This window comes from Panthera pardus, unplaced genomic scaffold, assembly GCF_024362965.1.
Source record: "Panthera pardus isolate Hobbes unplaced genomic scaffold, ASM2436296v1 HiC_scaffold_5, whole genome shotgun sequence".
Taxonomy (NCBI): domain Eukaryota; kingdom Metazoa; phylum Chordata; class Mammalia; order Carnivora; family Felidae; genus Panthera; species Panthera pardus.
This window is the reverse complement of record NW_026526980.1, coordinates 14,830,673-14,844,860: the sequence shown is the minus strand read 5'-3', so window position 1 is coordinate 14,844,860 and position 14,188 is coordinate 14,830,673. Positions and strand designations below refer to the sequence as shown.

The window sequence follows — 14,188 nt, the reverse complement described above, 5'->3', positions numbered from 1 at the left end:
CAAGCCGCAGACCATTGCTGGTGTGAGTGGAGGTAATGACATCTGACTTGTCTAAGAGTATATCGCTAGTAATGGGTTAGGACCGAATAAATGAGATGGAAAGGAGGCTGGGAGGACTTCAGGGGGAGTGACAAAGGGCCCCAGGACACAAGCTGTAAGTTATTTTGCACGGATGCATTTCTGCACTCCAGCATATGGCCTTTGCTTCCACTTATCCACAGGCTGAATTCTCACTCCATCTCATCCTCATGCAGGTTGTACCTCATTCTTGCACCCAAAGCAAGAACTTTTCCTCTTTGACTTCGACTCAGTGAAGGTCAATAAGCAGGTCCCCACGAGGCATTAAGAATTCTGCTAGGCACTGGGGACATGGGGACACAGGGACAACATCGGATGTCGATCCTGTCCCCAAGGAATATAGAAAAACAAATGTATTCAAAGTATAGCTGATTGCTAACGAGTCGGTAGCCAGGTCACATAGTGTGGTGGAGACAGGCTACAGTATGTCAGGGTCTTGCCTAGAAGCTACTTTACATTTCAGAACCATTCAATCGGATGCAGAATATACACATTTAGCAAAAAACCTGGCACCCGAGGAATGGTCAATAAATGCCAGCTATTGTACTGCTATTTTAGTGTTATTATGCCTCATATTCAGTGTCTTCTCTTATTGTATTTGTCCATTTTCATTATGAAGACTTAACCATTTCCAAATGGACTGATATCAAACAGCACCACTTCTGGAGTTTTTTCTTTGCGAAAGATGCATCTGAGCTTTCCACGTGAACCTCTCCAGAGCGCTGCTCAAACCTTAGTGTACAGAAGAGTCACCCACAGGGCTTGTGGGACACATATCCCCGAGACCCACTCCTACAGATGGATTCTGATTCAGTGAGTCTGGAGTGAGAGCTGCTCATTTGTTTTTCTAACACGTTCCCAGGTGATGCTGCTGCGGGTGGTCCATACAGCACACAGGAAGTAAAGCTTTTCTAGAGGATATAATTTCTTCAGATCCCCATGCATTTTCCCCATCGAATATAATCTCCAACTGTTACTTCTTCTCATTTATGGAGCCTTCCAGGGAAAATAGCATACACCAGTTTCCAGGCTGGGATCTTGTAATGCCGCATCTATCACATAGGGAGCTGCATAAAAATCTGATCGGAGACGCCGTGAAGCGCCAGAAACTTGTCTGTCTGGTTGATTGGCAATATATATGCAAGTGCGAACAGCTCACTTCTCTTCTCTCCTCCAAGGCCGACACCCCTGTCCCTCACTCTCTGTTTCATGAACTGACACCAAAGGACCATCGCCAGAATGTTCTTCTATTGTAAGTTTACAACTTCACAGCTCTTTCCAGAACAAGTGTGTGCTGTATTCTTGAGCCAATCTCACAGTTAACAGTTTAAGAATGACCTCTCCTTGGGCATCTACTTCTGCCGAACCCAACATCTGCGATAGTGATATGACTGTACCTCTTCCCCAGACCTTATAGATCCTTTCTTCCCCTTGCGTCCTTTTGGGTTGATCCTCTACTGAAGAGGTCAGAACTCTCTGTGGAAAAGAATGGAGTGGAACTGATTCTGGGGCTGTGGCATTCACATCTCAAGAGCCCTAACTACTAAAACCATCATATCATGAGCTGTTGACAGTAGCTGCGGGCTAACAGCCAGAGGCCTGTCCCTCCTGAAGCTTTTCAAAGTAGAGTCCTGTTTCCCAGCCACAATGTACTGAGGAAGCAAATCTCTCTAGACCACACTTGGCGAGACTGACTTTGATTTTTCTTGATAAATGTTTCTTTACTATCTTTGTTGATATCTAGCCAGCCCAGATGGTACAAAATGCTTCACACAAAGCAGAAATAGCAACCTTCCCCCCTGGTGGAAGTTTACTAAATGTACAGAAGAAAAGTGTCCTGATCCAGAGAACACTGCTCGTCTTGGACATGAAGCAGGTCGGCGGGGGGTGGGGGGTGGGGAGGGAAGGTCTGGCTGTTTCCATCAAAGGGTCTTCAGAGCAAAGGAGGCCTTCTGCATTCTGGTGGAAGCTACCTAAGACAGTGCTGAGTCCATAAAAAAACAGCACTACTGTTAACTATTTTCCTAAGAATTGTTCTTCAACCAAGAACTTTCCTACTCTTTCCCCTGACCCTCCCCCCACCCAAAATACAACTCTCTATTGGAAAAGTCTGAATAATTGTGCTGCTTTAAAGCCTCTATCTCACACTGTGGGAGATAAGCAGGAGCTTCTCTTCATCAACTCCTTTAAAAGGCACTTCCTTCAACATTATGAGTCCTCACTTGTCCTCCCTGTGTGCCCTTACAACAGTTCTTGAAAGTACTGCCCACTATGATGACAGCACAGAGGAGGAAATACTGAGTGCCCCTCCACAGGGGAAGCATAGATAATCCATAGCACAGTCATACTGTGAAATCCTGTGCACAGGTTAATAACATGAACTAACTATATGCGTTAACACGTTGAACAAAATGGCAAGGTGAAGAGACATGATCACAGTGTAAAGCTTCTTTTTTTTTTTTTTTAAGAAAAACGTCTGCGCCCACCAGTGGTTCAGTTGTGGAAAGGTGGATCTCTGCTGTGAGTCACATAATAGCATTGGGTCAATGTTATATTTCCTGGTTTGGATAACAGTACCATATGCCCATGTAAGAGGATGCTTTCGTTCCTGGGAAATACACACTCAGATATTTGGGGCCAAGGGAACCATGACTCCAACTTACTCTCAGATGGTTCAGAAAAAAATATGTACATTGATAAAAAATATTTACTAGAATGATAAACCAAATGGGGCAAGATATAAACGACTGGTAAATCAGGTAAAGAGTATACAGATGTTCCTTGTACTAGTCTCACAACTTTTCTGTCATTTTGAGATTATGGCAAAATAAAGGATTTGAAAGACAGGGCCCTCCAAATCTTCAAGGGAGAGGTACAATAAAATACATTTTCTGATGAGCACCAGGTGATGTATGGAAGTGTTGAGTCACTATATCATATGCCAGAACCTAATAATACGACACTGTATGTTAGCTGACTGGAATTAAAATAAAAACTTAAAAAAAAAAACCAACCACGACCCAGCAATTGCACTACTAGGCACTTATCCATGGGATACAGATGCGCTGTTTTGAAGGGACACATGCACCCCCATGTTTATAGCAGCACTATCAACAATAGCCAAAGTATGGAAAGAGCCCAAATGTCCATCAATGGATGAATGGATAAAGAAGATGTGGGGTGTGTGTGTGTGTGTGTGTGTGTGTGTGTGTGTGTGTATGTGTGTGTGTGTATATATATACACACACACACATACACACACACATATATATATATACATACACACACACACACACACACACATATATATATATATATACATACACACACACACACACATACACACACACACACACACACACACACACACACACACATATATAAAATGGAGTATGACTCGGCAATCAAAAAGAATGAAATCTTGCCATTTGCAACTACATGGATGGAACTGGAGGATATTATGCTAAGTGAAATTAGTCAGTCAGAGAAAGACAAAAATCATATGACTTCACTCCTATGAGGACTTTAAGACACAAAACAGATAAACACAAGTGAACGGAAGCAAAAATAATATAAAAACAGGGAGGGGGACAAAACAGAAGAGACTCATAAATATGGAGAACAAACAGAGGGTTACTGGAGGGGATGTGGGAGGGGGGGATGGGCTAAATGGGTAAGGGGCATTAAGGAATCTACTCCTGAAATCATTGTTGCACTCTATGCCAACTAATTTGGATGTACATTTTAAAAAATTAAAAATAAAATTAAAAAAAAAGACAAACAACAACAACAAATTTTCCACAAAGTCGTGTATGAATTTAAATATCTAGATAAGAACCTGGAAGGATATACCCAAAATTTACTTAATGTAATGATTATATGTGAGGAAGAGGGGAAAAAAACCTGGTTTGGGGGTTGTGGGCAAAACAGATTTCAGCCTTGTCTGTCACATTCTGAATTTATCACAAAGAGAAAGCATTTTGGTATTAATAGCATTTTTTAAACTAAATTAAAAAAAAAAACAACACACAACTCGGTTGTGCACTTCCGGCCTCCAAGAACCCACCACTCCGGCCTTCAGAGACCCCGTCCTTGTTCCCCAAGACCACACAGCAATTTGGGTCGGCAGAGTGAGGCTCACAAACTCGTGGTTTGAATCACAGAACCTTTGGTGAACCATGCACAGACGCAGGATGACCTCACTGAGATCAGATGGACCCCCTCAGCACCTACCCCAGGAGGAAAGGAGCAGAGAAACAAAACAGGTAAAAAACAAAAACAAAAACAAAACAAATGCAGAGCCCATTTTTTGCTATCCTGCCCCACCCCTCTCCTATTCCAGTGACGCCCTGGTGGCTGACAGTTTACCTAGGCCTTTGGTTAACCCCAAATCCCTCTCCATTTCCCTGCCACACTGTCTCAAGTTGCAAGCTTCTTTGGCCTTTGCTCTAAAGTCTACCCCTGGATCTGTGTCCCTTTGATTCCCGTTCACTTATTATTTCCTCTAACCCCAAGGTTAGAGGCTGTGGCTTTTGTGAGCCCTGGATCCATCAGAATCCTCCTCCCATAGGTATCTTAACTGGCCATCCCCTGTGGCCTCATCTGATGGGTTCTAACTGGTAAGCAAGCAAACCTGGGGTCTTCGGGCAGCACACATGCAGCATCTAAGTCACCCCAAGTGCGTCGTGGCCAAGGGCTCCCGGAACAGCTGGCTTCCTGTCACTGCTGGCAGGGGCACAGTTATCACACATCTTATTATCTGTGTTGAGACAGACTTCCAGCTGGGACCGTCACAGTGTCTGTCTAGAAGAGAGCCTGTCAAGCCATGGCAAGTGAGATCAGGGTGGAGCATTATTGCCAATGAAATCAGGAACTAAATTAGCCATGCTCAGACTTTGGAGTCAGACACATCCAGGTTTGAATCCTGCCTCTGCCATGACTCTCATTAACTGGGTGACCTTGGTTAAAAGGCTTCTCTGAGCCTTGGTTCCCGTGTCTCCAAAATGCTGGTAAAACCACAGACAACTCAGCGGGCTGTTGGATAATAGCTAGGGCAACATTCATCCCAATTTGCCCAGGACAGCCTCAGTGTATACCTGTTATCCCTTTACTCTCAAAGTGAACTCTAGTTCGGACAATGGATTTGATGGTGACTGTAAATTCGGAGGACAGCAGTGTTAGGGCAGAATGTAGAGTACACGACAGAGGCTCAACAAATGTTGATTTCCCTTTCTCCTTGGGGAAAATTCAAATCAAATTATGTAACTATCAAATTATAATCAAATTATATCTCTGGCCCAGGAGAATATCCCTCCACTGCAATGTTCATAGTACCTCTGGAGGAGGTACTAAGAGAGCAACAGGTAATCTGAAACCAGATGTGACACATCTACTTGGAAGCTTCCTGTTATGACTTGCCTCTCCATTCCGATCCAGCCACCTGGAGCCTCACGTGGAATGTTTTGTCGATCTCATTGAACCCTCTGATACCTCAACTCTTTCCTTTGCTCTGCTCCATCTATGCACCGCTACGGTATGACTTCTTTTCTGACCTTGCCCATATAGAGAAACCTTCCAGTCACTCTGGCCAGGGACTTCCCCATCTTCACCACATCTAGTCTTTGCAACAGCATCCTCTCTGCATCCCTCAGACCATCCGTGACACACGGCGTAGAGAGTGTTCCTGGAAAAAGCATCCTACGTGGGGCTTGGTACCACCATACACGCACACTCCTCGTCTCCAACCACAACTTGGTCCTCCACACTTCGTGTCTGCCCTATGGGGTGTCCCTAATCAACTGTCTGTCCCATTCTCTGCAGAAACATTAGGAATTCCCATTTTTTTAATGTTTGTTTGTTTGTTTGTTTAATTATTTAATTATTTTTGAGAGAGAGAAAGAGAGAGAGAACACAAGTGGGGGAGGGACAGAGAGAGGGAGACACAGAATCTGAAGCAGGCTTCAGGCTCTGAGCTGTCAGCATAGAACCCAATGTGGGGCTTGAACTCATGAACTGTAAGATCATGACCTGAACTGAAGTTGGGCGCTCAACCAACTAAGCCACGCAGGTGCCCCAGAGGAGTTCCCATTTTTAAGGCTCTCATCAGATTCCCATTCCTTCTCATTCACTTGATGATCTTCTGTTCCCTATGTTTGTGTCATGGATTTCTAGTTCCATTATGGAAATGTGGGCTGAGTAATTTGTGGGCATTGGTGGGGGGGCAGGATTTAATGAGGTTTCCCTTGAAAGTTAACATATCACCAACTTGTGCATACCACAAGATTGTCTCATTAGAGGGTACAGGCTTCAAGATAGAAATAATTAGTAATGACTCTAATTATATTATTTAAAGTCACCTATATCCATATTTTTTTAACCTGTTTTATGTGCCAGAGCCTGGCAAAGTATGTTTAAAACCCTCTAACAAGAGGTATTTTTTTCTGTACATTTCTTTGTTCATTTCTACTGGTTTTTGCTTTATGTATTTTGACCCTATGTTATTTGAGATTCATCACCACTTCTCAGTCTTAGAGTTTACCTTGCACAATTAAAATATGCTTTGTGTACAGTTTATTATTTGTCTTGAACCCTACTTTGAATACAGGTACTTTTCCTTTGCCCTGGCCTTTTCTCCAGGAACATCTGATACCCTTTTACCTCTGGATAAATATTGTTTGTCCTCTACATCTATCACTTTTTCATGATTGTATTCATTTCTTTGTCCCCTTCCTCCACCTCTAGGAGCGATCCTTAAAATTTGTTTCCATATTACTGATTATATTTTATGCAGTAGGCATTCCTGCATTCACTGTTTCTATGCATTTTAATTTATTGTTTTAAATTACTTGGTATCATAACATATCCTTTTTGTTTATGCCTTCTTCTTGACCAGCTCCTTTTTCATTTCAGTCTATTGATTTATTCCCTCCTGCCCTCCTTCCCTTCCTCCCTCTCTCTCTCCCTCCCTCCCTCCCTCTCTTCCTCCTTTCTCCTTCCCGCCTATGGTATTTATTTAGTTTTTTAAACTGGCATTCAGTAAAACTGACTTTTTCTTTTGATATATAGTCCTGTGAATTTTAACACATGTATAGATTCATGTAACCAGCATCCAACCAGGATACAGTTCTGTCAACCCCTAAAAAATCCCTTGTGCTGCCATCTGTGGTCACAACCTCCACCAACTCTCAGTGCCTGGCAGCTACTGATCTGTTTCCCATCACTATGGTTTTATATTTTCAAGAATGGTACATGGGCGCCTGGGTGGCTCAGTCAGTTAAATTTCCGACTCTTGATTTCAGCTCAGGTCATGATCCCAGGGTCATGGGATCAAGTCCTGCATCAGGCTCTTTGCTGAGTGTGGAGCCTGTTTGAGAGTCTCTCCCTCTTTCCCTCTCCTCCTCTCCCCTGCTTGGACTCTCTTTCTCTCTAAAAATAAAATAAAAAAAAAAGGTATATAAATGGAATCATATAGTATGCAACCTTTTGAGACTGGCTTCCTTCACTCAGCATAATGCCTTTTGAGAGTCATCCAAGTTGTATGTATGAGTAGTTAATTCCTTTTTATTGATGAGTAAGTAGTATTGTGCTGTACGGAGGTACCACCATTTGGTTGTCCATTCATGTGATGAAGGACATTTGATGAAGGACATCTGAATGGTCTCTAGTTTTTGATGATTATGAATAAAACTACTACAAATATTCATAGGTTTCTGTGTGAACATAAAGTTTTATTTCTCAAGGGTAAACTCCTAAGAGTGGCATCATTAAGCCATATGGTATATATGTACATTCCCACTGGCAATGACTGAGAGTTCCTCTTGTTCTGTATGCCTACCAGCACATTGTATTCACAGTATTTATTGCCATTACTATTTTAGCCATTCTAATAGGCGTGTAATGGTATCTCATTGTGGCTTTAATTTTCATTTCCTTAATTTCCAATGGTATTGAATATCTTCTCAAGAATGAATTTGCCATCCTTATATTATCTTTGATGGTATATTTGTTTAAGTCTTTTGTTTTTGTTTTGTTTTTGTTTTGAGAGAGAGACAGGGAGGGAGGGAGGGCGAACATGAGGGTGGGGGACAGAAAGAGAGGGGGCAGAGGATCTGAAGTGGGCCTTGCACTGACAGCAATGATCCCAATACGAGGCTCGAACTATGAACTGTGGTATCATGACCTGAGCCGAAGTCGGACACTTAACCAATTGAGCCACCCAGGTGCTACTGGTTTGTTTTTAGTGAGGCTGGTGTTTTCAAGCTTATGAGTCTGAGAATTCTTTACTCTGGATACAAGTCCTTTGTCAGATATGTGATTTGCAAATATTTTCTTCCAGCTTGTAGCTTGTCTTTTCATCCTAGAACAGTGTCTTTTGCAGAGCAAAAGGTTTTTTTCAATTTGAATGAAGTCATTTTATAATTTTTTTCTTGAGTCATGTTTTCAGTGTCATGTAGAATTCTTTGTGTAACTCTAGGTCATAAAATTTTTCTCCTGTGTTTCTAAAGTTTCATATCTTTACATTCTACATTTAGATCTATGATCTACTTTCAGTTACTTCTTATATAAGGTATGAAGTGAAGGTCAAGGTCCATTTTGTTTGCATATGTCTGGTCAATCATTCCAACGTCATTTGTCAAAAGACTACTCTTTTTCCATTTGTTTTTTTTTTTAACTTTTTTTTTAATCAGTGGGCCATATTTGTGTGGGTATATATGGACTCTCTACTCTGTTCCAGTCATTTACGTATCTATCCTTTTGCCAAAACCACAATATTCAAATGCTGAACCTTTATATAGTAAGTTTTAAGACTATACTGTGATTCTTCCAATTTCATTTTTCATTTTAAAACAGACAATAGGGGTGCCTGGGAGGCTCATTCGGTTATGTGTTTGGTTTCTGTTCAAGTCACGATCTCACAGTTTGTGAGCTCCTGTGTGGGGCTCTGACTGAGAGCTCAGAGCCTGGAGCCTGCTTCAGATTCTGTGTCTCCCTCTCTCTCTGCCCCTCCCCCATTTGTTCTCTCTCTCTCTCTTTTAGAAATAAATAAACATTACAAAAATAAAACAGACAATAAAGTCTATAGTTCAATCTATAAGAACTGACATCTGTACTATGCTGAGTCTTCCAATCCATGATTATGGTATGTCTTTTCATTTATACAGATATTCTTTATTTCAGTGTTTTGTAATTTTCAGAATAAAGATCCTAGACATGTTTTGTTGGATTTATATCTAAATATTTCATTTTGGGGGAGTTACTATAAAAAAATTTTTTTTCAGTTTTGTTTCTAATTGTTTACTACTGATATATGGATTAACAATTGGAGCACATGAATGGCTCAGTTTGTTAAGCACCCAACTCTTGATTTTGGCTCTGGTCATGATCTTGCTGTTTGTGAGTTTGAGCCCCTGCACTGTCAGTGCAGAGCCTGCTTGAGATTCTCTGTCTCTCTCTCTCTGCCCTTTCCCCACTTGCATTCTCTCTCTGTCTCTCTGTCTCTCTTTCTCTCTCAAAAATAAACATAAAAAATTTTAAAGGTGTTTATTAAAAAAAAAAAAAAAAAAAGAATAGAGGGGCTCCTGGGAGGCTCAGTCAGTTAAGTATCTGACTTCAGCTCAGGTCATGATCTCACAGTTCAGGAGTTCGAGCCCCCTGTCAGGCTCTGTGCTGGCAGTTCAGAGCCTGGAGCCTGCTTCAGATTATGTGTCTCCCTCTCTCAAAATAACTCAAAATAAACTCAACATGGATGAAAGACCCCACCCCCACTCATGCTCTGTCTCTGTCTCTCTCAAAAATAAACATAAAAAAATAATTAAAAAATAAAATTAAAAAAAAGAATAGAAAACTTATGAAAGAAATTGAATAAGACACAGAAAAATAGTAAAATATTCCATGCTCCTCAATTGGAAGGACAAATATTGTTAAAATGTTGATACAACCCAAAGCAATCTACATATTCAATGCAATCCCTGTCAAAATAACACCAGCATCCTTCACAGAGCTAGAACAAACAATCCTAAAATTTGTATGGAACCAGAAAAGACCCCGGATAGCCAAAACAATCCTGAAAAAGAAAATCAAAGCTGGAGGCATCACACTCCCGGACTTCAAGATGTATTACAAAGCTGTAATCATTAAGAACAGTATGGTACTGGCACAAAAACAGACACTTATATCAGTGGAACAGAATAGAGAACCCAGAAATGGACCCACGAATGGATGGACAACTAATCTTTGACACAGCAGGAAAGAATATCCAATGGAATAAAGACAGTCTCTTCAGCAAATGGTGTTGGTAAGACTGGATAGTGACATGCAGAAGAAAGAGCCTGGACCACTTTCTTACACCATACACAAAAATAAACTCAAAATGGATGAAAGACCTAAATGTAAGACAGGAACCCATCAAAATCCTCGAGGAGAAAGCAGGCAAAAACCTCTTTGACCTCAGCCACAGCAACTTCTTACTCAACACATCTCTGGAGGCAAGGGAAACAAAAGCAAAAATGAACTATTAGGACCTCATCAAGATAAAAAGCTTCAGCACATTGAAGGAAACAGCAAAACTAAAAGGCAACTGACAGAATGGGAGAAGATATTTGCAAATGACATATCAGATAAAGAGTTAGTACCCAAAATCTATAAAGAACTTACCAAACTCAACACCCAAAAAACAAATAATCCAGTGAAGAAATGGGCAAAAGACATGAATAGACACTTCTCCAAAGAAGACATCCAGATGCCCAACCGACACATGAAAAAATGCTCAACATCACACATCATCAGGGAAATACAAATCAAAACCACAATGAGATACCACCTCACACCTGTCAAAATGGCTAAAATTAGCAACTCAGGCAAAGATGCAGAGAGAGAGAATCTTTTTTTGCACTGCTGGTGGGGATGCAAACTGGTGCAGCCACTCTGGAAAACAGTATGGAGTTTCCTCAAAAACTTAAAACTATAACTACCCTACGACCCAGCAATTGCACCACCAGGTATTTACTCAAGGGACACAGGTGTGCTGTTTTGAAGGGGCACATGCACCCCAATGTTTATAGCAGTGCTATCGACAATAGCCAAAGTATGGAAAGAGCCCAAATGTCCATCGATGGATGAATGGATAAAGAAGATGTGGTATATATATACAATGGAGTATTACTTGGAAATCAAAAAAAAAAAAAAAAAAAGAAATCTTGCCATTATGGATGGAACTAGAGGGTATTATGCTAAGCGAAATAAGCCAGTCAGAGAAGACAAATATCATATGACTTCACTCATACGAGGACTTTAAGACACAAAACATATGAACATAAGGAAAGGGAAGCAAAAATAATATACAAACAATGAGGGGGACAAAACATAAGAGACTCTTAAATACAGAAAACAGACAGAGTTGCTGGAGGGGCTGTAGTTGGGGGCATGGGCTAAATGGGTAAGGGGCATTAAGGAAGACACTTGTTGGGATGAGCATTGGATGTTATACATAGGAGATGAATCACAGGAATCTACTCCTGAAATCATTATTACACTATATGCTAACTAACTTGGCATGTAAATTAAATGTAAATTAAAAATAAATAAATAAATAAATAAATAAATAAATAAATAAATAGAAAGGAAAGAAAGGAGGGAGGGAGGGAGAGAGGGAGAGAGGGAGGGAGAGAGAGAAAGAGAGAGGGAGAGAGAAAGAAAAAGAAGAGAGAGAAAGAAAGAAAGAAAGAAAGAGAGAAAGAAAGAAAGAAAGAAAGAAAGAAAGAAAGAAAGAAAGAAAGAAAGAAAATTGACATTTGTGTGTTGACGTATCTGGCAGCCTATTTAAACTTATTCTTGCTAGAAGGTTTTTTGGTAGACTGTGTGGATTTTCTGCACAAACAATCATGTTATCTGTGTTTACAGCCAATTTTATATTTTCCCGTCCAATCTGTATTTATAACTCTTTATTTCTTATTGTCTTATTGCACTGGTTAAATCTTCCAGTATGATTTTGAATAGAGTGATGAAAAGGGACATTTTTGTTTTGTTCCATAGCTTATGCAGAAAGCATGTGGTCTTTCACTATTAAGTATGTTGTAGATTTTCTACAGATGATCTTGATCAAGTCAAGGAAGTTCCCTTCTATTTCTAGTATGCTAAGAACTTTCATTTAAGTGGATATTAAATTTTGTCAAATGTTTTTCGGCATCAATAGATATGTTCGTGTGTTTTTTCTTTCTTTAGATTATTAATATGATGGATTACATTAATTGATTGTTTATTACTTAAACAGCCTTGCAGTCCCAGAATAAAAGTCACTTGGTTGGGGTATATTATTGTTTTTACATATTTCTGGATTTTATTTATTAATATTTAGTTGAATATTTTTGCAATTATGTTCATAAGGAATATTTTTCTGTATTTTTCTTGTACTGTTTTTGTCTGGTTTGGGTCCCAGGGTAATGCTAGCCTCATAAAATAAATTAAGAAGAGTTCCTCTTCCTCCATTTTCTAGAAGAATAAGTGTTATTTCTTCTTTAAATATTTGGTAGAATTCCACAATGTAAGTTTCATTTCAAGCACTTCTTTATCTGGATGCTGCAAATTTTGATGTGTTATATTTTCATTTTCTTCATTGGTTCAAAATATTTTCTAATTTTCCTTGAGATTCTATCTTTGAACCATGGGTTATTTGGACATTTGTTTTTTAATTTCCATATTTTCCCATGAGGCTCTACTCCCATGATTTTAATATCTACCTAAAAACTCTTTACTGAGCTATAGAACATTATACATAACTGTCTAATGTATATCTAGTATTGGATGTCCCATAAGTACATCAACTCAAAAGGTCCAATAATATTCATTATCTCCCTGTTCTCTCCCATCACCATGTCTGCTCCCCCTCTTTCAATGTCACTCTTGATGAGTGCTCAACCATCCACCCAACTGTTGAAGTGAGAAATCTGGAAATCTCCCTGGTCTCCTCCTCCTGGTGCAACCTCACCTATGACTATGTACTGTTCATTCTACCTCTTTATCACTTCATGTACCTGAGCCTTTCTTATTATCCATACAGCTACCAACTTAATAGTAATAACTGTGCCACAGGATTACTGTAATTATCAGGTTAAATTTGAAGCCTATAAAGTGCCTGGTATTGTCCTTGGCAGGTAATGAGTGATTAGTAAATAGCAGTCGTCATCTGGTTGTAGTTTGGGCACTCATTTTTTTCTTTCCTGGTGAAATTAAGGTCCTCCTAGTTGGTTTCTTGCCTACAGTCTTGCTCCATCCAGCCCTTCCTCCACACCCCCACACCAAAGTGATCTTTCAAAAACTCAAGTCTGAACACATACTTTCTAAACTAAATCCTTCATAGTTTTAGAAAACCTATTAATATTATTCACTCTAAAACTAGGTCAAGGGAGAAAATATCTCCAAAAAATTACAAAAGGAAAGTGACAAAATTCAATAATCATTCTTTTTTTTTTTAACCTTTAGAAAAATGGGAATAGATGACTGCTTTTCTTGGTAAAATAAATACATCAAAGGCCTTCATCACGCTTATTGGTACAACTCTAGAGGCATCTCCATTTCCATTAAGACCACAATCAAAGGATTGTGGCTCAGTCGGTTAAGTGTCTGACTTTGGCTCAGGTCATGATCTTGTGGTCAGTGAGTTCGAGCCCCACATTGGGCTCTGTGATGTCAGCTCAGAGCCTGCTTCAGATTCTGTGTCTCCCTCTCTCTCTGCACCATCCCCCCACCTCATGCTCTGTTTCTCCCAAAAATAAATAAACATTAAAAAAAAATTTTTTAAAGACCACAATCAAATTAAGAATGCCCACCATCACCACTATAATTTAACATCATTCTGGAGTACCAACCAATGCAATTACATAATAGGAAAGTATTAAGAGGCTTAGACATTGGAAAAGAAAAGACAAAATTAGCTAGTATTATCCAAATTGTATCCTAGAGAAATTCCTCAATGGTCCTGGCATGTGACTGACATTCTCCTTCTGGTTTGCAGCCTTCATAAATTTTTCCCATTTTCAATCTCTTAGTCATTCAGTGGGAATTTGGATGAAGGAGAAGTTAAATATATGGTCTCAGCTGAAAATGAATTACTTTT

At 39.9% G+C, this 14,188-nt stretch overlaps 1 protein-coding gene across 3 annotated transcripts in view; it reads right to left on the bottom strand.

Annotated features, from left to right (window-relative positions):
- Positions 1 to 14,188, bottom strand: part of PRKCB (protein kinase C beta) — a 331,204-nt gene that overhangs the window by 109,150 nt on the left and 207,866 nt on the right. The window lies entirely within an intron of this gene.